At 43.1% G+C, this 23,859-nt stretch overlaps 1 long non-coding RNA gene across 1 annotated transcript in view; it reads right to left on the reverse strand.

The window, feature by feature from the left end:
* Positions 1–208: 208 nt before the first annotated feature.
* LOC138249853 (uncharacterized) overlaps positions 209–23,859 on the reverse strand; it is a 128,373-nt gene continuing 104,722 nt past the window's right edge. Inside the window, exon 5 of the long non-coding RNA XR_011194851.1 lies at positions 209–3,304. This is a non-coding gene — a long non-coding RNA (uncharacterized lncRNA). The remainder of the gene's footprint in view (positions 3,305–23,859) is intronic.

Raw genomic sequence — 23,859 nt, forward strand, 5'->3', positions numbered from 1 at the left:
TGGAGGGGGGCTGAAATCAATGTTAAGCCACCAGATTGTTTAAAAATCCAAGCATCGCGCATAGAACAAATGTGGCGAGCTGAGCCACACCCATTAAGCAAGAGAGTGGTTAGCGTGTGTTTTTTAGTCTGTGGTGCATTTTGGAGCACACTTTGGAAAATATACTACATAAGCATGGTATTGTAGTGTGCTGTTATTTGCAGACACAATTTATCCACTGAAGCAGCGACTGAGGTTGCACAGACTTTATAGTGCTCAAGCAATAATGTATGGAAATTGGGTTACAGTGAATATTTATTATTTACACAAATAAAGTATCTTGATTTGTTTTGATTCTATTCAAGTCTTTGTTTCCACCACACCTCTGAATTACAAAAGAAAGTGCTTCATTTGTCCTATCCTAATCACTGATATAACCTGAAATATTTGTACAGTTCGTTTACAGGATTTTTTAAAGTTAAAACTGACATCCTACAACCTTTACTTTCACACTTCCTGCACGCCAGCAAATTGTCACATAGCTCACTTTATAAAAACCCTCTTACATTACAGCCAGAGAAAGAAAAGTAAACACAGATCTCCACGTTAAAAGTAAAAGCCACAATGTTTTAGAAGACAGAGCTTGACATTCAGCCGCTGTGACAAAATAAATCAAACTTTAAATGAATCTTTATTGCTCATTCATCATCCAAACACCAGCATGGGTATTTTGGTATTGCTGCAGCACCGCATACTTCCAGGGCCAATGATTTGAAGTTGACTCATGTCTACAGCACAAACATAGAACTACTGGTTTTAGAAATATGAGAAAATATGTAGTTAGTCTAACTCTAACAACAGTTGTGTACTTAGGCAACACAAGTTACACTGACATCTAGCTTCATGAAATCAAGGACACCACATATTCTGGAAAATAGGACATGTAAACATATACATTTTCATCTCTACCTAGACATTTCTTATTCTAGTCACAAACATTCCCATGAATACTCCTGCAAAACAGTTCTAGGCACAGGTTTACTGGTATACTACTTGGAATGTAATGTCCAATGTAATCCTGTTCCCCCTGTGTGAAATTCTAAATAGTATAGAATTCCACACAGAGGGAAAAGGGCGTCTTGAGCAACTGCACTTGTGTTTTCTCCACAGTAAGACATTTTCCTCATGTAGGAAACTCTTCCTCTACACCCCCAGAAAATCTGGGGTTGATCCTTTGCACTTCTCAGCCTGGAAGTGGGAGATGACCCAGCTCTTGGCTAGAGAAAAATTCCTATCATTTCCAAGGTGAAAATAGGTTGTGTTGGAGTTAGTGAATGCTTAAAATCCTACATGTTTTGGGGCTTTCCTAAACGTCCAAGGTAAACCATACCTTGGTGCACTTCCCACCCCCTGAGTGCAATTTACTACTGCAGATCTCTCCACACAATTGCGAAGTAAATGCATTTACTCTAGACATGAATTCCTTTGTGAATGTCTGTCAAGCATAATTGAGGCATTTTCAGCAGTAATTGTATATATAAGACTGAAAATACCTTTGTGAAAAGGGTCCATGTTTCAAATTCTGGGTATGTACTTGATAACCTAAGATGTTCTCCGAGAGTTAGTCACAAGTTGTTTCCTTTTACTGACACGCCTGATAACAGTTTATAACTGAAAAACTCAGCAGTGAAATTATGGAGCCATAACAACAGTGTGCTAGACAGTGATCCTGGACGAGACTCACATGCAGTGCAAAGTAAATAGAAGAAGGACTCTCAATAGAAGACATTTCTGTGAGGATCAGTCCTACTGCCAAGTTCCTATGAATAGGGCAATGTAGAATTGCAAACATTTGCAAAGCTTAATGGGTTAAAACAGGATCCTAGTATTAAATGTAGGTCCCTATCCAGCTACTTCACTTCCTAGGGATTTGTTACAGTGTGCAGAATAAGAGTGGGATCAAATTCTGTTCCATGCTTATTGTAGTCATGACCTCCAACAAGGCCAATGAAGCAATCAGAGAAACAGGATGAGGGAAACTATTTAGAAACGAATAGTGAGATATAACCTGGGGGGGGGGTTTAGTTTACTTTTTGAGCTGAGGTAAGCAGCAAAAGAGCACTTTGAGGAATTTCGATTTTAGTAGACGTAAATCTAGCAAATGTGCTAAAAAGTATAAATACTGGCTGTAAATCTTCAACTTCCATTAGACTCATCATTTAAATCAAACTGGGTTCCTCCTGCAATGATACAGGTACTCGTGATTGCATTAAAAAGCAAATATACTCCTTCACCTAATATTACTAACTGCTTCTAAATTCTAAGTAAATTGCCTTCATGTGGAAGGTCTCTGTCTCTTGTGGTGCGTGCGATGCACAGCTGAAGGCTCTAAACTGAAAATGTTCTATAACTAATGTATAAAAAGGCAAATTGCAAACAATGGGTCCAAACCCTTCCCAGATTATGTTGCAGCCTGATTTTGTTTTGCGATGTGACCTATATATTATTTGGTTGCTTTACAAAATGTACTGTCTCAGGTATTACATAGCAACCTGCCTTATATGATAGCATGATAGAGCATTGATTAGAGAGGTTCCTATTTGAGACCCCTCTGATTGACTGTAGACAGAAGGAAGGTGACCTGCAAGGAGCAGCAGATTACCATCTCTGCTTTCGCATTCCCAAACGGGAAACTTTTTTATACAGACCATATCACTTGTTTACAAACTGATACATCTAATTGCCAATGACAGGAAAGGGTCCTCTTTTATGCCCCCTCCAAATTGTAATTCGAAATGAGTTGTCAAACCCCTTTTGTGATAAAGAAAGACTTTTCCAAATCACACATGGGGTTAGAAACTAGTAAAAAACCTCTTTTGGAGTTGCAAACCCTATAAATTGTCAAATCAGAGTTTGCAGCTGTAGCAGGGCTTTGTACATGTGGCACTTATTTCATATGGCGTTTGCACTTTGACTAGGCAACTACCAGAAGTAGAGGGAGTGACCTGTAGAAGTGTATGTTATAATTTTCTCCTCAAGATGAAAGTGGTACAATAAACTAAATAGCAAAAGGGATCGTATTTGCTTTGCACTCACTATAAATCGCTGCAAAATCTCAGAAAAAAGAAAGCACGGGTAAACATTTCATAGGCCAGGACACTTTTCAGAGCTGGATGATGTAAAATGGCTAGTTCTGTGGGGTGTGCCACACATCGTTTCTGATAGCAAGAATTTGTAGAAATTATTCCTAGTCAGTGTTCATGATGCAGGATTTCTTCTTTGAACCTTCGGCGACCATCTGCAAATGTAGAGAAGAGAAGGGGACCTACAAGGAACAAGAAACAGCAGTAACCACAGGCAGCCTTATCCATGCATGCATTAATATACATGAACCTTTATCACGCGTGACCTTAATGACTCAATTTTTACAGCACATATGCCTTTACCATGCATGCCTTTACAGTGAATTAAGTTGTAAAGGCATGCATGGTAAAGGCATATGCGTGGTTGCGGTGGTTAGGGTATATGTGTGGTAAAAGTGTGGAAAAGGCTATTAGTGTCATTAAAACAAACAGAAAGACTTTTCATTAGTACCTGCCTGCCTGCTTGGAGATCTGCCTCTTTGTGTGGGAAGTGAGGTAAGGGGAAGGGAAAGTGTGTGGGGGGTTGGAATTAGGGCTTGAGAGTTAGGCTTTATGGCTTGGGGTGGGGAGCAGTGTTGGGCTCGGGGAAGATATTTTTCTTTTTTAAAGGGTTGGGATCTGGGGGAGGGGTCATGCTAGGGGTCAAGTTTTAGAGCTTGGGGTAGGGGGTATAGGTTTAGTGTTTGGGCAGGGGTGGTGATGTTAGAGCTCAGGGTGGGGTGTGTGTATTTCTTTTAAGAAAGGGTTGGGGTCGGGCGTTGGAGGGTGGTTTAGGGCTTGAGGTATGGGGTGGTGTTAGGGCTCCGGGCGGGGTGGGTATTTATTTTTCTTAAAGGTTGGGGATTGGGTGGGGGTCGCACTGGGGTCAGGTTTTAGGACTTGGGATGGGGGTGATAGGTTTAGTGTTGGGGTGGGGGGTGCTGTTAGGGTTCAGGGCGAGGAGCAGGTATATTTTTTAAAGGATTCAGAGTTGGAAGGGGGTCGCTCTGGAGTCCGGTTTTAGGGCTATGGGCGGGGGGGGGGGTCAGCTTTAAGACTTAGAGGCAATTTTAGGGTTCAGGTCAGGGTTCAGTATTTTTTTTAAGGGCTGTGGGCGAGGTCAGTTTTTAGCCTTTAGGGAAGGGGACAGGGAAATCTTAACCACATATGCATTTAACATACATACTTTTACAATGGAATGCATTGTAAAAGCATGCGTGGTAAATGTATATTCGTTGTTTGATATGCGTGGTTAAGGTAATGCGGGGTAATGGCATTCATGTTGTTACGCATGTGTGGTAAAGGCAGGTGTTGCAATGGAATGAGTTGTTCAGTCATACAACCACAAGGAATATTCGTCCTCTGCGTTCTTATTTGCAATGTGCCACTACTGCAACTCGGGTGTCTTAAACGGACCGTGATTAGTTTGCAATGGCAAAAAAATGTCTTCCCCTCGAAGCATACAGCTGTAATCAGTGTTTAAATGGGTAGGCACTGCCCTGTACGGGGTACTGTGCTGTTTTAATTTTGAAAGGAGAGGACCTGCACTTCCTAGCACTGCTGTAGTACATGTAAGCACGTCCCAGGAGCAAACAGATAGTTTTTTCTGTATTTCCATTTATAACACTGGATGCCACTCAAACAGTGGAAGCTGTAGCTCAAAGACAGTTTCTGCTGTAGGACTGTCTACCAAGAGACGAGCACAAACATTAACTTCTCAATCTTTTTATGACTGCTAAAGTGGCCTTACACTTTTGACATTGATGCGACTAAATAACGAAAGGAGAAAGCCACTCTGTTTGCCCTACTCACAAGTCATTTTTGTGCTGCCCTTGGCAGATAATAAAGACATTTGGATAAATTGTGATTTGCTTTCCACCCTCCCAAAGCCTGGCACTCTGCATAGCAGCAGCTTTGCGAGGGTGAAAACCCTTTCAAACACAATAAAGTACCAACAGGCATCAAAGCAGGCACAAGAGGAATTCTGAAAATATGCAATTAGCTGAATGAGGCTTTATCTTTATTAAAGATACATCTTCATCATTGCACTACTCCTCTGGAAAAAGGATACGCTCTCTGCGTCTGCCCATGTCTAAAATTCTCCCTGACACTCATCAGCATCCCTTATCAGGGCCTTACTTTTTAGCATTAGATAGCGTAAGATCAGCTGTGTGTGGGTGGGTGCGTGCGTGCGTGTCCCTGTGTGTGTTGGAGGTGGTGGGAGTTGATTCTTTGCTGAGCTGATTTCAGCACTTGGTCATAACCCAGGAGCGGCTCTTCAGTCTTTGTCTCTGTGTGGGTGCCTAGTTCACTACCTAACATGAAATCTTGTGAGTGAAATACATAGATTCATCTATGGAATAAGGAAAATGAACTGTGCAGAGGGGTCTAATTCACTCAGCAAAAACGAAAAAGGTCAACACTGATTTTTTTGCAATTATCCCGCATAGACATGACCTAGAAGCCGGTTAGCAACTATCCATAGGGGACTCTGGTTGCCCTTTTCCACTAAGTGGCTTTTAGCGGCAGAGAGATGTTTTCTGAAATGTAAATCCATGGACCACTTAGGATGCTCCTTAATCTGCAACAACGAGAAACCTAAAAAGCCTGAATAGAAAATCGTATGCGGTGCCCCTGGCTGGGTGGGGGGAGGGCAGTAGAGAGGGGAATGCAGCCTTATCTGTGAGTGAACATCCAGACCCTCCACTGCCTCGCTGCTGGCTTTCAGACCACATCTAAAGAAACACATTTGCTCATATTGATTTTTAAAATCCTCTGTGTGCAGGCTCATTTTCTCTTGAATAAGCAGCCAACTGTAGGAAGAACAGTTTGTTGAGCAAGTAGGAGGAGAATTTCTTTTTCAGAGAATGGAACCGGCCCTTAATAGGACTCACACACAATGTGAACGAGAATTAACTGGATAAAATGGACGAAATCTGTATTTCAGCACAGTTTGTATCTTAGCAGCATTTCAATTTATTCAGCGGAGTTATGCTGTTTGTTGGGAAAGAGGTAATAACTGGTTCATCCTCAAACACATCAGTGATACTTAATGGGGACATAGGTTTTGCTTCGGTCAGGTTTACCAATCACGTTTTCATTTATTTTATTTTTACTGTTTCGCCACGAATATATGCTGTTCTCTTATTTGGAAACTGCTTTCAACCTTTAAAAGAGATAGCAACATAGCACACAAAGCTTTTTTTCCTTCAACTAACGAGGGCATTTCAACGTTTGCTGCTATAAAGGTTATGTAGTCCGCACTTCCCTTTCTTCTACTGCATATTGCTTTCAATTTACAGCTTTTAATGCAGCAACAGAAGTAGCAGAAGTCGTGCGTAAATTGTTCAAATACGGTGGCTTGAAAAAGGTTTTCATTAAAAAAAAAGAAGTTAGATGTTAATGGTGAGCCAAAACACTGCCTGTGCCGCAGCGCGGTCTTCATCTCGAGTGGTGCAGGCCTCGGTTTCCGAGGTGATGCAATGGAGATGCCACAGTGCAAAGGGGAGAGAGGATGAAGACCTCTGCATTGGCCATTCTCTGGAATGTGCTTTTTTCTATCTCCGAGTGGGTGCTACTAAATATAGTAATACTAATAATAATAAGCAGAAGAAGGTGTTGTTTTATGTAGCAGCTCACCTTACTATCCCCATACATTTCCATACTTAAACATCAGTAGGAGGAACTGCTCACTAAGCTAGTGTCGCAAATCTGCCCGGAAATGACGTTCCTGGAGTGACAGTAACCTGTTCCAAACAGAATGCTGATCACCACACTCCAATCCACACGGATTGAATGCCTTTGATTCTTGAGGGGATCCTATAGATAAGGGAAGCCCCTTTTAATGAGGACGAAATGCGTTCCCACGTCCCTTACCAATGCTGAAACACACTACATACATAAGATGCTGAGAATGAGGACCTGTCCCAAGGGGTAACAAGGCACTCTGCTCTAAATCAATGTTCACAAAAAAGTTTGACACATAGCAATGCTTAACACAAACAACACACATTTACTGACTGAGTCACTAGTGGAAGATTCTTAGTCGAGGATAGGGTTCCTGGCAAACAGGCAGCTGCCGAAACCAATTGCTCTTAGTCCCAGAAAGCCACAGATATTAACTCCAGACCTACATGCTGGCTTTACATTTCTAGCGCACTTTCAGACCATTGCCTATTCCACATTCTGCCTGGCCCTCAATCACAGTCTCCACACCAGAACGAGAGGAAGTCAGCACTGCCCAGATCCAGCGAAACATTAAGGACCACCGTTCAGAGAACAGATGGTTTCGATGGTAACTTGTAGTTGGCAGCAAGGCATGCAGGACCTGGACTGGCCATTGAGTAAAACCTAGACAACATTATTCTATTCTGCTGGCTTAATAAACTGAGTAACGAATGTTTGGATGATTTGCATCGGTGTTCCTTCTATTTTTGTCAAATAAATCTACTTGATTTAACTATACTGTACATTTATCATTTAAATGTGGATTTCTTTCGCTAATATGGCATTCTTCGTGGAATGCTTGTCTTTGAACCTAGGGATGATTATGGGGACGGTCTGTCATTTAAACAAGTATTTATCTGCGTGCACATGGTTTGTTTTTTCAGCAATCGGGGAAGTTTAATGTCATGAAGCTATAAGCTGTAGTGTTTTCCCTCGTGATGTCAGGTCCTTCGTGATTTCAGTTATTGCCACGCGAACACATATTTAAAACCATGGGTTGCCATTATAATCTGAGCACATGGTTAAATGGTGGCGGCCTCAATATTTTAAGCTCCCTCATGCATTTCATTGTTCATATTTATTGTAGACTTCATGCAGCGGGCACGTACAAATCAACAAAGAGCAACCACTTTGTGCTCCAGGAGGAATGAGAGTCAATGTAATTTGTCTGGAAAATAAGGAATTTGACAAAAACATAATTGACAGATTTCCAAAAATCCAAATATTACATATAACAGAAGAGCAATACATTGCTGGTATTCAGCTTAGAAAACATCTTAGAAGCATAATAGACTGGGCCTGCCTGCACAGCTGCAAATACACCATAATTAATCAATATATCCAAACACCTCCTTGTTATTAAATTGTCCAATCCCTTCTGTGCTCCGTCTGATCCCTTTTCGCCTCCAGGCTGTTAGATCTTTTACCCTCACACAGCTTCCTTTTTGTACGTCGTTTTCCTTCAACTGTTCCCTCAAATCTGGCACCTATCCAATTTGCTTCAAATATGCAATGATTCTGTCACTTAAAAAAAAATCACTGCACGTCTCTCAAAACTGTAGTGCAGCATCTCGTCTCCACTTTTTCCAAGGCATTAGAAAAACTGGTGTTCAATTACTTCACACTTTACCACTCCCCCATTCAGCTGTTTATCCCCTCCAATTTGAATTCCATACCCTATGCAGCATAGCAAAAAACTTTCACACATTCTCAACTTTATCACCATTGGCTGTCAAAATGGACCCCTTCTCATGCTTTTGGACCAGTTCACAGCTTTAAACGTTGCTGACCACCCTCGTGGACATTTCTCTATGCATCCACTAGGCATTAGTGGCCTGACACACAGCTGACTCATCTTCTACCACTTTGATCACTCAATCTCTTTACCATAGGGTTCAAATTCATCAGCGCCAACCCTCTAGTAGTAAGGCCCATATTTATACTTTTTGACGCAAAACTGCGCTAACGCAGTTTTGCGTCAAAAAAATTAGCGCCGGCTAACGCCATTCTGAAGCGCCATGTGGGCGCCGTATTTATTGAATGACGTTAGCCGGCGTTAGCCGCCGGCGCCGTCTGGTGTGCGTTAAAAAAAACGACGTACACCAGGCAGCGCCGGCGTAGGGGGATATGGGGCTTGGGCGTCCAGAAATGGGGCAAGTCAGGTTGAGGCAATTTTTTCGCCTCAACCCGATTTGCGCAATTTTTTTTCACTCCCAACCCCCATAGAAATGACTCCTGTCTTAGCAAAGACAGGAGTCATGCCCCCTTGGCCAATGGCCATGCCCAGGGGACTTCTGTCCCCTGGGCATGGTCATTGGGCATAGTGGCATGTAGGGGGGCACAAATCAGGCCCCCCTATGCCACAAAAATAAATAAAAAAAAACACTTACCTGAACTTACCTTAATGTCCCTGGGATGGGTCCCTCCAGCCTTGGGTGTCCTCCTGGGGTGGGCAAGGGTGACAGGGGGTGTCCCTGGGGGCATGGGAGGGCACCTCTGGGCTCCTTCAGAGCCCACAGGTCCCTTAATGCCTGCCTTTTGCAGGCGCTAAAAAACGGCGCAAAAGCGGCCGTACGTCATTTTTTTTGACCCGCCCACTCCCGGGCGTGAATTTTGCCCGGGAGTATAAATCCGACGCACATGCCTCGGAGTCGGATTTTTAGACGGGAACGCCTACCTTGCATATAATTAACGCAAAGTAGGTGTCCATGCTAAAAAATGACGCTAACTCTATGGACTTTGGCGCTAGACGCGTCTAACGCCAAAGTATAAATATGGAGTTAGTTTTGCGTCGGAATTGCGTTAAAAAAAACGACGCAATTCCGGCGCAAACGGAGTATAAATATGCCCCTAAGTGCCCATCTAGACTCTGTGGCCCTCTCCAGTTCTCTCTCTAAACGTCTCCCTTCAACACTACAGTATTACGATTCTTATTCTGTTTCACCTATCAACCTTACGTTGATGACACCTAGATTTTTTACAGGTGTGTGAAATTTAAGTAATTTGCTTCCATACAATTGCATGAAATTTCGGTAAAATTATGCAAAGTTATATCAGTGATGTAATGCTATTTGTGACTGGAGAATGCGTTTTGTGCTTTAAAAAGTGCAAAAAAACTAGAGCACAGCGAACAACATCTGCCCCTTATTATCTGTTGTTTCCATGAATGGTGAGGTCTGCAAATGTTTACTGTGCATGGTGTGAAATTTCGCAAAGTGGTGTAATGGGATTATTTTGGGAATGTTGTGTAACAAGCAAAACAAGAAAATCCCGAAATTAAGCAAATTACACTGGTCAATTTAAATTTCCCCCGGTTTAATTTGTTTCTATATCTAGTTTTACACCCTATTTCCAGCCATGCATAATGAATGATCAATTCAATGTGAACAAAAATGTGAACAGAAACTGGATGCCATTATGGAAACTCTTGTTGGACTTCTCAAAATCCTACTCCCTATATTTCTCTTCTTCAACATTCATCTCTCCTAATACTCACTCCACCTTTTGATTAGGTGATTTGCTCAGAATCACAGGATGTTGAGCCAATTGCCCCATCTCAAAAGTTTACAGCGCTGGCTGTAACACCATATCTATCTTTCCATTCAGAAAGGGTATAGATATTTTATACCAGCCCAGGATAATAGAAGCTTGCATTACCAACACTGCTATTGCATCATGTTTTAGGCAAAATATGAGACACATATATTACTTAGCACAGCCAAAACACTAATGATTTCATTAGTGTGCACCTGACTGAACAAATAGAAAAGTCATTTTGTTGATCTCTCTAGCAATCATTCACTGCATTACGCTAATAAACTTTTTTATCCAGACCCTGTATAATTTATGCAAGTGTACACCCACCCTCAGCGTACAGCCTCCATTCCAGTTGCTCACTGCCAAACACTTAGCCATAAAATTGTTTCTGTGTGCCAAATCCATGTTTCATTCTTTTCACTGCATCAAATCTCCGTACCACCAGACCTTTGGGTCATACCCTCTTCACAGGAGTTGAAAACAGCACTGAAAACGAAGTTTCACCACTTGAAAGAGGATGATAATTCCTCTGTGTAGGAAATTGGGGTATTGTTGAAGAGGGGAGGGAAGCTCCATTCTAGCAACAACCACAATCCTTATCAAGGTGGACCATAAATTCAATAAATTAACCTGAGCGTAACTGTCAGGTAGCTTGGCACAAAAGCAGTCCAGCTTAACAGAGAGGTAATGTGTAAATGATTTATGCAGCACACAAACCACAATAAAGTGATTACCCAAAACAAAAAAGATCCCTAACCAATTTGGAAAAAATAAGGACATTTTGACAATAATAAGAAACCATAGCTACAAAAATCCAATCAGTAGAACTGTAGATATTCAATTTTAAAGTTTTAGCAAAAATGGCACCTAAAAGTACAAAGCACCAGTTGTGCTCATCTGGTCATGTTACACCGGAAAAAAAATCAAAAGTTGAGGCAAATCACGATGTACTGTGGGCCAAGTACAGGGACCAAACTAGTCCTGCTGAAAAGTTTCTTTCACAGTCTAACATGCAGAATTCCATTCAAGGCAGAGGAGGCTACGAGGAGGAGGCTGTGTGTCGTGGGCAGTCACTTGTGGTGCGAAGAGCAGGCTGGTTGTCTCGAATGGTTGTGGCTGTAGTAGGAAGAGCCAGTCTGGTGTCAAAGATGGCTGTGGCTGTACTTTTACATTGGAGGTTCTCGAGGCTGTCATGGCTGTAGGGTGGAGTGCAGGTCTTGCATTGCTGGCAGTCACTGTAAACACAAAGAGCAGGACTCACCAGAGTTTCTTGTTGATGGCTGTTGCAGCAGCAGAGTCTTGGCACGAATGAACCAGATCCTAAAGTGCAGGACTTTTACCTTTTTTGTTTGAAGGAGTACACTCTGATGCTAGCCAAAGGTCAAGGACCTGGGGGACACCTCTTATGGATCAATGACTCACTCCAGTAGAGGCAAGTAGGGCTCAGTCAGGTCCAGTTGCAGGTCCAGGCAGTTCCAGTTGCAGCAGATCAGCTGGGCAGATGCAGGGAGGCCTCTGAATTGTGTTGGGTCCATGTGGCTCACACAGGACGTCTGCCCACTGACTCTTGTAGTCAATCTGGTTAGCTTTGGATGAAGACAAGCTGTTCCTTTCTTTCTTGTCAGACAGCAAGGCAGTTCTCTGACAGCACTGCAGTCCTACTATAACATCCACAGGTCCAGGAGTGATCTGATAAGTGGTCTAAAGGTCCATATTTATACCTGGTGCCAGCCTTTGTATGGGGGAGGGCTCCCTGTACTACCGCCGCATCTGCTTCTGGAAAGTTCTTCCATTTCCTCTGTCAAGACTCTAAACTATTAGGGTGACAAAAGGCAGGGCATGTCTGGTGTCAAGTTCCTTTGTGTGTGCTTTATGCAAAGCCTTTTGAAGTGTAAGTGAGGCTGGGTAAAACACTTCCCCCAACCATCCTGCCAAGATAGCCCATCCTGTCCACACCTAAACCCCTTTTTGTGTTACTGTCTGGAAGAAGAACACACATCCCATCAGCAGAGCCATTCACAATCTTGTGATCCAAGATACTGGCAAAAGACACACATGGTTGGGACAAGAAAATGCTAACTTTTAAATGTGGTATTTTCACAATCCAACTTCCCATTCAGAAGGATTTTAAATTAAAATTCATTTGACTGTAAACAACACATCACTATCTGCTCCCAATGAAAATGAGCACTTATTAAATATAGAAATGTAAACCAGTGTTAGTCAGTGGAAGAGATAGTCCCTACAACATTAAAAAGCAATTTTTGGAGCTTTTCACTGCTAGGACATGTAAAATTCAAGTACATGTCCTAAGGTTTAATATAATGCACCCTGCCCTTTGAGCCTATAGTGCCCACCTTAGGGTTGACTTTTAAGTATTTAAAAGGAAGATTTAGACCTACCAAAAGGATCAGTTTGCAAGTCGAACTGGCAATTTAAACCTGCACTACAGGCTGGAGACATGTTTTTAAAGGGCCAGTTTAGGGGGTGGCACAATCAGTGCTGCATTCCAATAATAACATTTAATGTACAGGCCTTGGATACATGTAGTACCATATACTAGAGATTTACAAGTAAATTAAATGTACCAATTGGGTAGATGTCAATTGTACCATGTTCACAGAGTCCTAATGCCAACAAAACTGATTCAGCAACAAAAGCCAAAAAGCTGGGTTTGACTCCTGTAAAATGGCCAGGTCCAACACCCTGTCTTTCTGTAAATATAGATGTCTTGTCTGTGGAATCCACTAGTTATTTATGTCTTAGCCTTAGTATGTACTCAACAATCAAAATCACACAATTGATCGTTTCACCATCATTGCAGCTCTGCAAATCATTTTTGTTTGACATGTTGCTGCGAAGGAATAAATAAATGAATGACAAACAACAAACAACACCTCAACCTCAAAACAATACAAAGATCCCACGCAGCGTTTACCTCCCTATGCACCCATTAGAATGTTCACTAAATTCGACATTGAACAGACTGATTGCAGGGATCAACACAACCACTAAGGCAACTGCGATCAATGAGAAATTTCAGATCCCTGTGGAAAGTGCTTCTGTGTGTTCAACAGCACCACAGATCTTTACTAATGCATTAGTGTATTTGACAAATGCCGGTAACACCATACTTGGCTGCACGTTTTCTATGGCTACTCAATAGGCTTAAAGATGATGGGCTTGACTTAATGACAATGTTTGCCATGGTCAGTATGTATCCCATTACCCAGAAGCACAGATGAATGAATGAAAGAATGAAGTACTAGTATGTGGCCCTGCCGAACGAATTATTTAAGGCACCTTCTGATTAAGGATGGTGGTTACGAAGAGGCATCATCATAACTGAGCCTAATTTTTTTGGATGAAAACGTAAATTTCAAGCTAAAAATGACAGGACTTATTTCTCCAAGTTATTCTTAAAAGGATGCATTGGAAGTTTATATGTTTTTACGTCTATACAACTGAACAGCATCACTGCTTACAAATGCACAAATGTAAATCCCACACATGGGCTGAGACGTGGATTTAACAATGCATGGTTTGGCACATCAATAGGTGAACTTTTACAAACTGCTCAACGATACTTCTCAAACCTCATATTGTCAGGCAGTTGATCTTGAAAAGGGTTGGACAATCCTCTTTCTAAAGTGAGAAAGTAAATGGAGAATTCCCAAACTTCTTATAGTTGCAGGGTAAAGGAATTCGCTAGGTGAACATGTTCTCTGTGGATCAAATATTATAAATGTGAAATTTCGTATCGGTTCCCTAGTTGAAAAAAAAAATCAGATTACTAAACTGTGTTAATTCTTTGACAGAAGTTTGCTGGTGGAGTTGAACTGCTTATTTTTGATGAATTTGCGCATCTCACTGTAGTAGGTGCCATCATGTCACAGCACACCATGTTACCTTACGTTACAATTATGTTACAATATTTTATGAAAAGTGGGTAGTTTTAGCTATGGAGTAATATACAGAATATCCGGGAATAGTGCCTGAGCCACTTCAAACGCAATGACTAGTTTCAGTGCATTATGTTTTTGATTGTTGTTCACTTGTCTTGTCCAGCAATGGGTCACTGCGATCCTACTGATTGACTGAATCCACAATCAATCAGAGTGGCTGCAACATGGAATTTCACAACTGTTACAGGACTATTCATTCTTTTGCGGTTTTTGTTCTGTTGTTTTGGGTTTTTTGCCTGGCTAGTGCTTTGCTTCCACCATGGCTCGAGGACCTGCCAAAGGCGATAGTGGTGCAATAGCACAGTTTCCTTCTGTCCTCACAGGTAAGCTGTCTATACCTTCTAGAAATGAGGTAATCAACAATGATGGTTATGCTCAGTTAACATCAAAGAGATGCTCTCACTAACAATAACTCAAGACACACATTTTCTTGAATTTTTCAGGGATCAGTGACTACATTTTTGCTATTGCGTTGGCGTATTTTACAGATGCGATTATACCTGTCAATTAATTGCTTCAGTGGCAAGTCGGAGGTCCTATAACTATATACACGCCACTCCAGAAATAGTCGAAGACCCTAGTTACTGGGTACGGTGTTATGATTAGTCTTAATGCTTTTCTCTGAATAAGTTATAGATCATAGTTTGTTTTCATTGCATGAGCAGCATAGATCACCTTCCATAAATAAATGCCGGGTAGTAGAAAGTACAAGGCAAATGAGCTTGAGCGCTGATTAAAAGTCAACAGTAATGGGCACTGCTGTCGCTCCTTCTGAGACTGACCAAGAGAAGGGGATTCACAGCATATGGCATTTAGCCACCATCTCCTTCTAAGTGTCACTCAGTCGAGCTATTCTTAATGAAAATGTGAAAGTATTTAATGCCTATAATTATGATTTTTAGCTTCAGTAGAACGTTCTTCTTTGCCTTTTGTGCTAAGACATCTATAGATAAGTAATTGATGGGTATCTATCTGTGCTGGAATCTTTATTCTTGAGAAGAATCTTCCTGCACATTTTTCTGAGACAGAAAATTATTCATTTGTCCACAGTGAAATTCTAACTTTTCATGGAGCACAACCTTTCCAGCACACCATCAAACATGTTGGCACAGCTGTGTGCCACATTGGCATAGGAAACGAGAGATCATATGGCGATTTGTCAGGAAAGATTGTCACCATACATTGAGTACACAAAACAGATGTCATGGCTCTTGAAGGATTTCTTGAAAAGAATGGTTCTTTAAAAACTACCACACCTAGCCTTACTGCAAATTTCACTTCGTTCATCTTTGGCATCAAGTAGCCACTGGGATTCTGGCAGCACCACTGGCATAGCCCTTCAGTGAATCTATTTTCAGTGGTGTTAGAAGAGTGATCGCAGAGGCGATTTAAAGTATACCAAAACCCATTGGTGGAATCCTTCCTATTCTTTGGTTTTTGCTTTTTTACCTGCTTTTTGTATTGTTGATCCTAAACAATGATTCTTAGTTGACGCTTGCCTTCCACATAGATGTTTATTATATAAAGTATTTATGTTTGTCTTTGATGATAGCATTGGTGCAATCTTAATAGTTATTGCTAAACAGCCAACCTATGCTGCTTTATGGTATGAATAACATACTGCTTTCCTTTCCCCATTCCCATAATGTTTATTAGCTTTTTGTGTTTTTGACGGACACCCAATTTATATCTGTATGTATTAATTGTGCAATATATACCAGAACAATCTAGTTTCAAGGTACAGTGGATAGGCAAAAAGAAGAAAAGAGAAAGACATAGGAAGACAAGAGGACATAAAAATTTCAAATCGGTTAGATTGTTCATTGATCATTAGGCATAGATTAGGGGCAGAAAGATTAAAGGACAGGGCATAACAAATGGATAGAGGAATCGATATGCATCAGGAGAAATATTGTTCATCACGGGCCAGATGTAGGAAAATGCCAATTTGGGACTTGCAAATTGCGAGTCCCTGCGACTCGCAATTTGCAACTCGCAAATTGGTATGCAGAACGGTGTCTCAGACACCGTCTGCGAGTCGCTATGGGGTCGCAATGACCCACCTCATTAATATTAATGAGGTGGGTCGCAAATTGCGTCCCCATAGCGAGTCTAGGCACTCGCAAACATGGAGGCCTGCTGTCGTCAGCAGACCTCCATGTTCGTGACTGCTTTATCAATAAAGCAGTTTTTTTTTTTTAAGTGTAGCCCGTTTTCCTTAAAGGAAAACGAGCTGCACTTAAAAAAAAAAACGAAACCTTTAGTTTCGGTATTTTTTCAGGGCAGGTAGTGGTCCCTTGGACCACTACCTGCCCTGAAAAAATGGTTTTGGGTCCATTCGCAAAGGAGAAGGGGTCCCATGGGGACCCCTTCCAATTTGCGAGTGGGTTACCATCCACTTGAAGTGGATGGTAACTGGATACCATTTGCGACCGCATAGGCGGTCGCAAATGGTATTGCATGCCACTCCGAATCGCAAATAGGAAGGGAACACTCCTTCCTATTTGCGATTCTGAAATGCATATTGCGAGTCGGTCCCGACTCGGAATATGCATTTCTGCATTTGGAAATGCGATTAGCGAGTCGCAAACGACAATTTTTGCCGTTTGTGACTCGCTAATCGTTTCCTGCATCTGGCCCCACGTTCTTTTTCACTTGGCTTTGAAGAACTTTATGGTCAAGGCCTCTTTTCACGAATGAAACGGTGCATTCCATAATTACTACCTAGACCTTCTCTTCTTCATTTGATTATAGAGAGTTTGGTGTTTTTATTTGATCATGGATTTCTTCCTGACTTGGTTTGTATGAATTGCTCTGTAATTACTTTGATTATTGGAGAAACTGGGTTGTTGGTTGGGGAGGTTGTGAGCCCTTCTCAAGCAGCAGCCACAATCTCCGTCAGGGTGAACCACAAAAGTCATTAAATTAACCTGTGCTTAACCCTGTGGTAGCTTGGCAGAAAAACAGTCACGCTTGATGTAGAGACAATATGTAAAGTATTTTGGTAGCATACAAACAGTAATAAAGAGAACACACAAAACCAGAAAAATGCCACACCAATTTAGAAACATAGAGTACATTTTATTAAATTATTTGACCCCAAAATGGCAAACATACACTCAGTTGAACCAAATATAATTAATTTTAAGTATTTAGGTAAAAATTGCTTAAAACCACAAAGCGCCAACTATAGTTATCCAATTGTGCCTGACCAGGACCGAGTCACAAGCTCCAGCTCAACACAATGGATTATGGGCCGGATCAGACACCAGGTTAGGCCCACTGAGAATTGTACATTGTGTCCTTGATGCAGCGGTTCTGAGGTGCAATGCGGGGTCCTGCGTCGAGCTGTGTCAGTTCTGATGAGGAGCAGCGGAGGGGGTGATCCGAGGTCCACGCTGAGTTGCATCACTCTGCATCAGTTATGATGAATAGCTGCAAGGTCTGCGATGCGAGTTGTGTTGTGCTGAATCAGTTCTGATGAGGAGTTGCAAGAGTGATATCAGGTTGCATTGCACTACATCAGTTCTAATAGGCACTACAGCTGGGATGACAGAGCACATTTATCCCCATGTCTAAGAGTCCAGGACTGGAGAGGCACCACTTGGAGGGTCAGGACTCACAGCACAGCAAAGTTCTGGTCTATTCCTTATACTCTGATCAGGAGGACTGCCAACTAGTCCTTGGAGTATCTCTGGTGTTCCTCCTGGGTTGAAGGTACAGGTCCAGTCCTTCTTAGGCAGCAGAGCAGTCCGTCTTGTAGCAGAACAGCACAGTAGTCATTCTTCTGAGCCTTCCTTAGGCCCAGAAGTGAACTGAACAGTGGGTCCAATATTTATACCTGTTGCTCACTTTGAAGTGGGTGACATTTTTGAAGTTTCCATCTACAGAGCTGTGTGGAACTTCTTGAAACCCCGCCCTTTTCCCAGTTTGTCTGCGACCACAAAAGGCCAGTGTGAAGTCCTTTTAGTATAGGCTGAGCAAGTGTCTTTGAAGTACAAGTGAGGTAAGTGACAGCTCCACCCCTAGCAAGTCAGAAATGGTACATCCTTCCAACACCCAGACCCTCTAGTGTGATGCGGTCTGGGACAAATACAAAAAGGCCAGCTGCAACTCACACCAAGTCATGTGACCCAGAAACAGGCTGTAGGCACCAAAAGTTTTGGAAAAATGCTATATTTGTTAAAGTGGAATTTTCAGAATTGTGACTTAACATTCTTTAAAGAGGATTTCAAATTAAATTCCTCATACACCAAACTTGACTTTCCTACCTGCTCCCGATCAAAAGTAAGCTCTTAAATGTAATGAGTGATCTAATGTCATCTTATGGGAGAGGAAGGTATCACAAAGTTGTGCATTTTTCACTACGAAGTCATGTAAAACTTGAAAATACATGTCCACTGTTTTAAATACAATCCACCCTGCCTTATGGGCTGTCCTGCGGCGTACCTTGGGGGTGACTTATATGTATTAAAAGGGAGTTTAAGGTTTAGCAGGCTTAGCAAAGGGGTTATTTTGTCAAGTCAAATATGTAGTTTGAAATACCTGGCAGGCTGCAATGACAAGCCTGAAATATGTTTTAAAGAACTACATAGGTGTGTTGCACAATAAGTGTTGCAGGCCCACTAGTAGCATTTAATTAACATGCCCTAGGTACATGGTATACCACTTTTCTAGGGGAATATAAGTAAATTAAATATGCTAATCAGGTATAAGACAACTTTTACAATGTTTTATGGAGTGAGCACACGTACTTTAGCACTGGTTAGCAGTGGTAAAGTGTCCAGAGTCCTAAGGATAGCAAAACAAATTCAGAAAAATAGGAGGGGGTGAAGACAAAATGTTTGGGAGTAACCCTGCAAAGAGGGCCGAGTCCAACACATCTTCCCTCCAGCCAAAGGCTAGGAGAAACTAATCAATACCTTGATGGGCTTCTCTGCTTAGGCAATATAACATGGAAAATAGTTATCTACTACAGAGGCTTTGCCAGTCCTGTGCCCTCATGAACTCAGTTGGATCCCTCTGTTTACACTTGTTTGAGCCACTCAGCTGACACATTGGGAACCCCTTGCCTCACCTGTGGACCCCATCTGTGCAGTATATAACCTTAATTTGTTAATAGATACATCACAGTAGGCAAACAGTACCATCATGGCCAACAAAGTGATGTGGGCCATTTCACCTCTTGAATCAGACTTCTCTCCAACCTAAGGAAAATTCTGCCCACAGGGACAGTAGCCAATATAGGCCACTGAAAGCTCTCAGTACCAATAGCCAGACCCTAGGCCATCTAGGGTTCTTTGATCTCTGAGGTTTCTAAAAGTGGTGGACAATGCCCCCGGGTGTTAGGCACCCTTCCGGTCGCATTCCCACCAGTCCTGAAGTAGCAGCCTGAGACTGGTTCCCCAGCCCAGGGTCTGTACCCTCAGGCTGAACAGGAGCTAGGGTTAGCCTTTCATTCCCCGGCCCTCCATATGGGTTCCCATACACTTCACTGAGGAGTGGCTCCCCAGAAAACTGAGCTTTCAGGGGGCCCTGAGCAGCCGCTCCTCCCAGCTCTGTTTACATGGGTGACAACTAATTTCCCAGAATGCAGTCAATAGGCATTTAGGGATTTAATGCACCCTTTCTCTAGGTCACATTCCCACCCAACTCCAGGGATACTATAACCACGGAGCGGAAAAAAACCTCTCCCTGGGCCTGAGTTATTACACACAACTCACCAGTGTACTGCTCTGAGGAAACCAGCCCTTCCACTACCATGGACTGGGTGGGCCTGGTGTCCTTCACAGCGGCGACAAGTATCCCATTCACTTCAGCTTGGCCGAAGTGACAACTCCAATCCCTGGGGATCAACAGCTCACCATCTGAGTCTACCTCCCAACTAAGGTCTATCACCTCCCTCTGGGGACTACTTACCCTAAGGCTGTATTGGCCACACTTGTGGTGTTCACACCAGTGGGTGGTTTCTTAGGACAGACAGACAGAGTCCCCTTGTTTGTGACCTAGCTTAGAACAATCAAAGCACCAGGGTTGGAAATGGGGTACATTGGGCCTCTGCCTGTCAGAACTTTTTTCCTGTTTCTCAGAAGGGCAGGGGAATCCTTCCACTCCTACCTTATTCTAGGACTTGTCTGTGTCTCCCTGGACTGCCCCCTCATTTTGCTAGGGGGAACCTAAATCACCCATATAAAGGGTACCTTCCTGTGAACCCTGGTGCTGAGCCAGTGGTCCTCCTCCTTAGCAAGCTCCCTAGGGTCAGAGAGCATGCTATCAATCAGGTGTTGACGCAGCTCTGGAAAACACTTGCTGAACATGTGCTCACTTCCAAGCAAATTAATAGGACTTAGTGGAGCTCACGGAGATTAACTCCACCGAATTCCACAGAGTTGCCAAAAAACTCCACTGAATTCCACGGATTTATGTGGACAGGGGGAGTACAGCTTGGCCACCCCTGCCTAAAAAGCCACAACTTGATAAAGTAGTCACATCTCAAACCGGGGGTTGTCGGCAGACCTGATTGGATAGGTTTTCAACTAGCTTTCCATGCTTTCATGAAAATGGATTAGTCAAAAGTTTAACTGTGATTATCACAACAGCTTAGGCCCGGAAAAGAAAAAATGGTTGGAGTAAAAGGTCATGAGCTTGACTCTTGACCAGCTCCAGTTTGCCTGATGTCTTGACTTGACTGCCTGCCTCACCCCTAATCTTGTTGGTTAGTCGGAAGGCCTGAGTTGTTGGAAAAGAAAAATGTTGATCCCGTTTGAGCATTACAGTACAAAAATAGGGATGTGATTAGTGTTCAAGTGAACTGTGGCTATGTAGAAAGAGCATCAGACTTTTCAAATGAGGATCACCTGAGAGTAATAGTACATTTGCTACTTGCAGTTAGCTGAACTACATTGTGTGCTCTGCAGTGCATTGCTTCAGAGACAGCAGCTGGATGAGTGAGGGATAGGGAGGCACTGTGTGTAGGAATGGCTTGTCTCCCCCCACACTTCCCACCTCCCACTGCCAGCCACAGAGGGACAGAGGTGTTGCTCATAGAAGAAGGGCACCATCTAAGAAAAAGGGCTTGTACAATGCTAGTGGACCATCAGAGAGGCTGGCAAACGGTTACACACTGGTAATGACTGAATAAGTTTCTGAAGGGTCAGCAGGGCACTATGCCAAATGACAGGCAAAGAGACTGCTGCCCCCCAAACCTGGGGGCACCCCTCAACTACCTACACCTCCAGATAAACAGATGCACTCAATGGGTGGTGCACTCAGAAAGATCAGAGCTAACCTTAATAATGAGTGATGGACAGGCTCAGTCACATGAACCCAAAGTCATGGCCACATACACTGCTGGAAAGAACTGTTGCCCTAACTTCCTGCCCCACATTGCCTGACTGGCTCTGGTGACAGTGCACTCACTTACTCGCAGAAGGGTGTAGAACAGGCACACCACAGGTTCATCACTGCCTCGAGTATGTGAATCTCCTGCAAGCCAAGCATGTGAGATAAGCACACTGCTCTGAAACTGCAGAGTTGTGAACTGCTAGCTTATATCAGGACTGAAAGCAGAAAAACTATGAAACTCCACATCCATTATTGACTGAACGTAAGTAGAGCTCAGCGTTTAAAAGCACAATGTGATGAGCACTATAATAAACAATTAATACTAAACAAAACTATTGAAAGTAACATGCAGATACAGCATTTTCAGCACTTAATTGCTGGCACAGCCCTGGAGGGCAGCAGGGTGGGCAGCTCGGTCAGTCCAGCAGGTGCAGTTCGATGGGCAGGACGTTGAGATGGCAGATCCAAGCAGGATGATGACCAAAGGGAGCAGTATCCTGGAGGGGTGAGGGCTGCAGAATTCAGCAAAAGGCCTCCTGCTGAGGGTGTCACAGCACAATGGCGAGCATTGGGGTACCAAGATCCATAACAATGCCTCCTGTGGAGGGATCAAGAGCTGCAGAAAGCACATCTGCGACCCAATCTATGACCTCCGGGGCTCGGATCCTGCCAGCGAAAGACGTGTGTCCATGGTGTCAGCACTCTGCCTGTTATAGCTCTCTGTAGAGATGATTGGTCAGCTGTGCTGCATGGCAGATCATTACCCAGGTAAGCAGTGTGGCTAGCCTCTGTCTAAGCATGCCCCTGCGTCACAGTGTTCTTATAGCCTGCTTGCTGCTTAGACCAGTCACTCCCGAGGTGTCACTTCCAGAGCAGCTGGGCAGTGTTTTTGCTGTACTCCCCACTCCAGGTGGAGGGCAGCGTGTCAAAACTCTGTGAACTCCACCCGCGCAGCAGAGTTTACCAACCAAGCCTACAAATTATACAGCCCCTTGTGATCACTTATATCACTGCCCTTCACCCAACCATTCATTGCCTTGCAAAAGTGGTCCACAAAATCTACCCAGGACTGTTAGGGCAACATCTACTTGCTACTAAGCTACTCTGGGGTAAACCTATACTTCTTGATGAGAGTGCCCTTCATGAGGTGATACCTCATCATGTTCCCTTTCCCTAGGCCTAACAGGGTATCATTCCCTTCAGTGAAAACGTACACCCAGAGACTGGCCACCAATCCTCCTCAGATACCATGTGCATCGCTAGGGCAACCTCATAGGCTAAAACCACTTATTTATGTTGTCTGCATGACAAAGTTAGGCACCGGATCCTTTGGAATGGGGACACGCTCATCTCTAGTGGCCACTGGGGTATTGCTGCCACTGTAGCCACTGGATTCTGTTTGCTTGATTCTGACATTCAACTCTCTCAGGTGCCTCTCATGAGCCAGCCTTCATTTCCTCCATAGCCACTGTCTTTTCTTCCAAAGGCAACTTCTTTTCTTTCAGAGTCAGCTTCTCTTCTGCCAGAGCCAGCTTCTGACTAGTGTTTGGCCAGCTGCAACCTGAACTCCCATTCAGCCTTCCTGTCTGCCAGTTGTTAGGGAATGGGCTGTGGGAGAACACCCTGCTTCTTGCTTCAGTAGGGAACTACTCTGTTTTAGGCATGTTGTCCTCCTACTCCTCAGGAATATGCAGCTCAGGACCCATAGCGAGGACCACCTCAACCAAATCTAGTCCCTCCTCCTGTCTACCTGTCTGTTAAGTTGTAAAACATGTGGATATCCCATTGGGGTTTCCCAGTGCTACTGAAAGGTAAGGGAAAGCAGTCACCTTCAAATAATCAAGTTTTCGTAATTTAGAGAACACCAGAAAGCAGGTACATGCACAGATTTTTAAAGTGTGAGAATTCCAGAGGGTGGGGCCAAGTAAATCAAATGACCTTTCACCCTCGCTAGCTAGTTTAAAACGAGGTATGTTGGCCAGAAGTAGACTCCCAGAATGAAGAGGGCCCCTAGGAGAATAAAAATGAACTAGCACACTAAGATAAGTGGAACCATATCCATTCAAGGGCTAGTGTATATAGGACGATGTTCTAAATTGAACGCGCTTATCTATACATAACCACTGAAGAGCATGTAGATGAATAGAAACTCAAGAGTATCTTAGCATATGGCAAAGCAAACAAGC

This window comes from Pleurodeles waltl, chromosome 8, assembly GCF_031143425.1.
Source record: "Pleurodeles waltl isolate 20211129_DDA chromosome 8, aPleWal1.hap1.20221129, whole genome shotgun sequence".
Lineage (NCBI taxonomy): Eukaryota > Metazoa > Chordata > Amphibia > Caudata > Salamandridae > Pleurodeles > Pleurodeles waltl.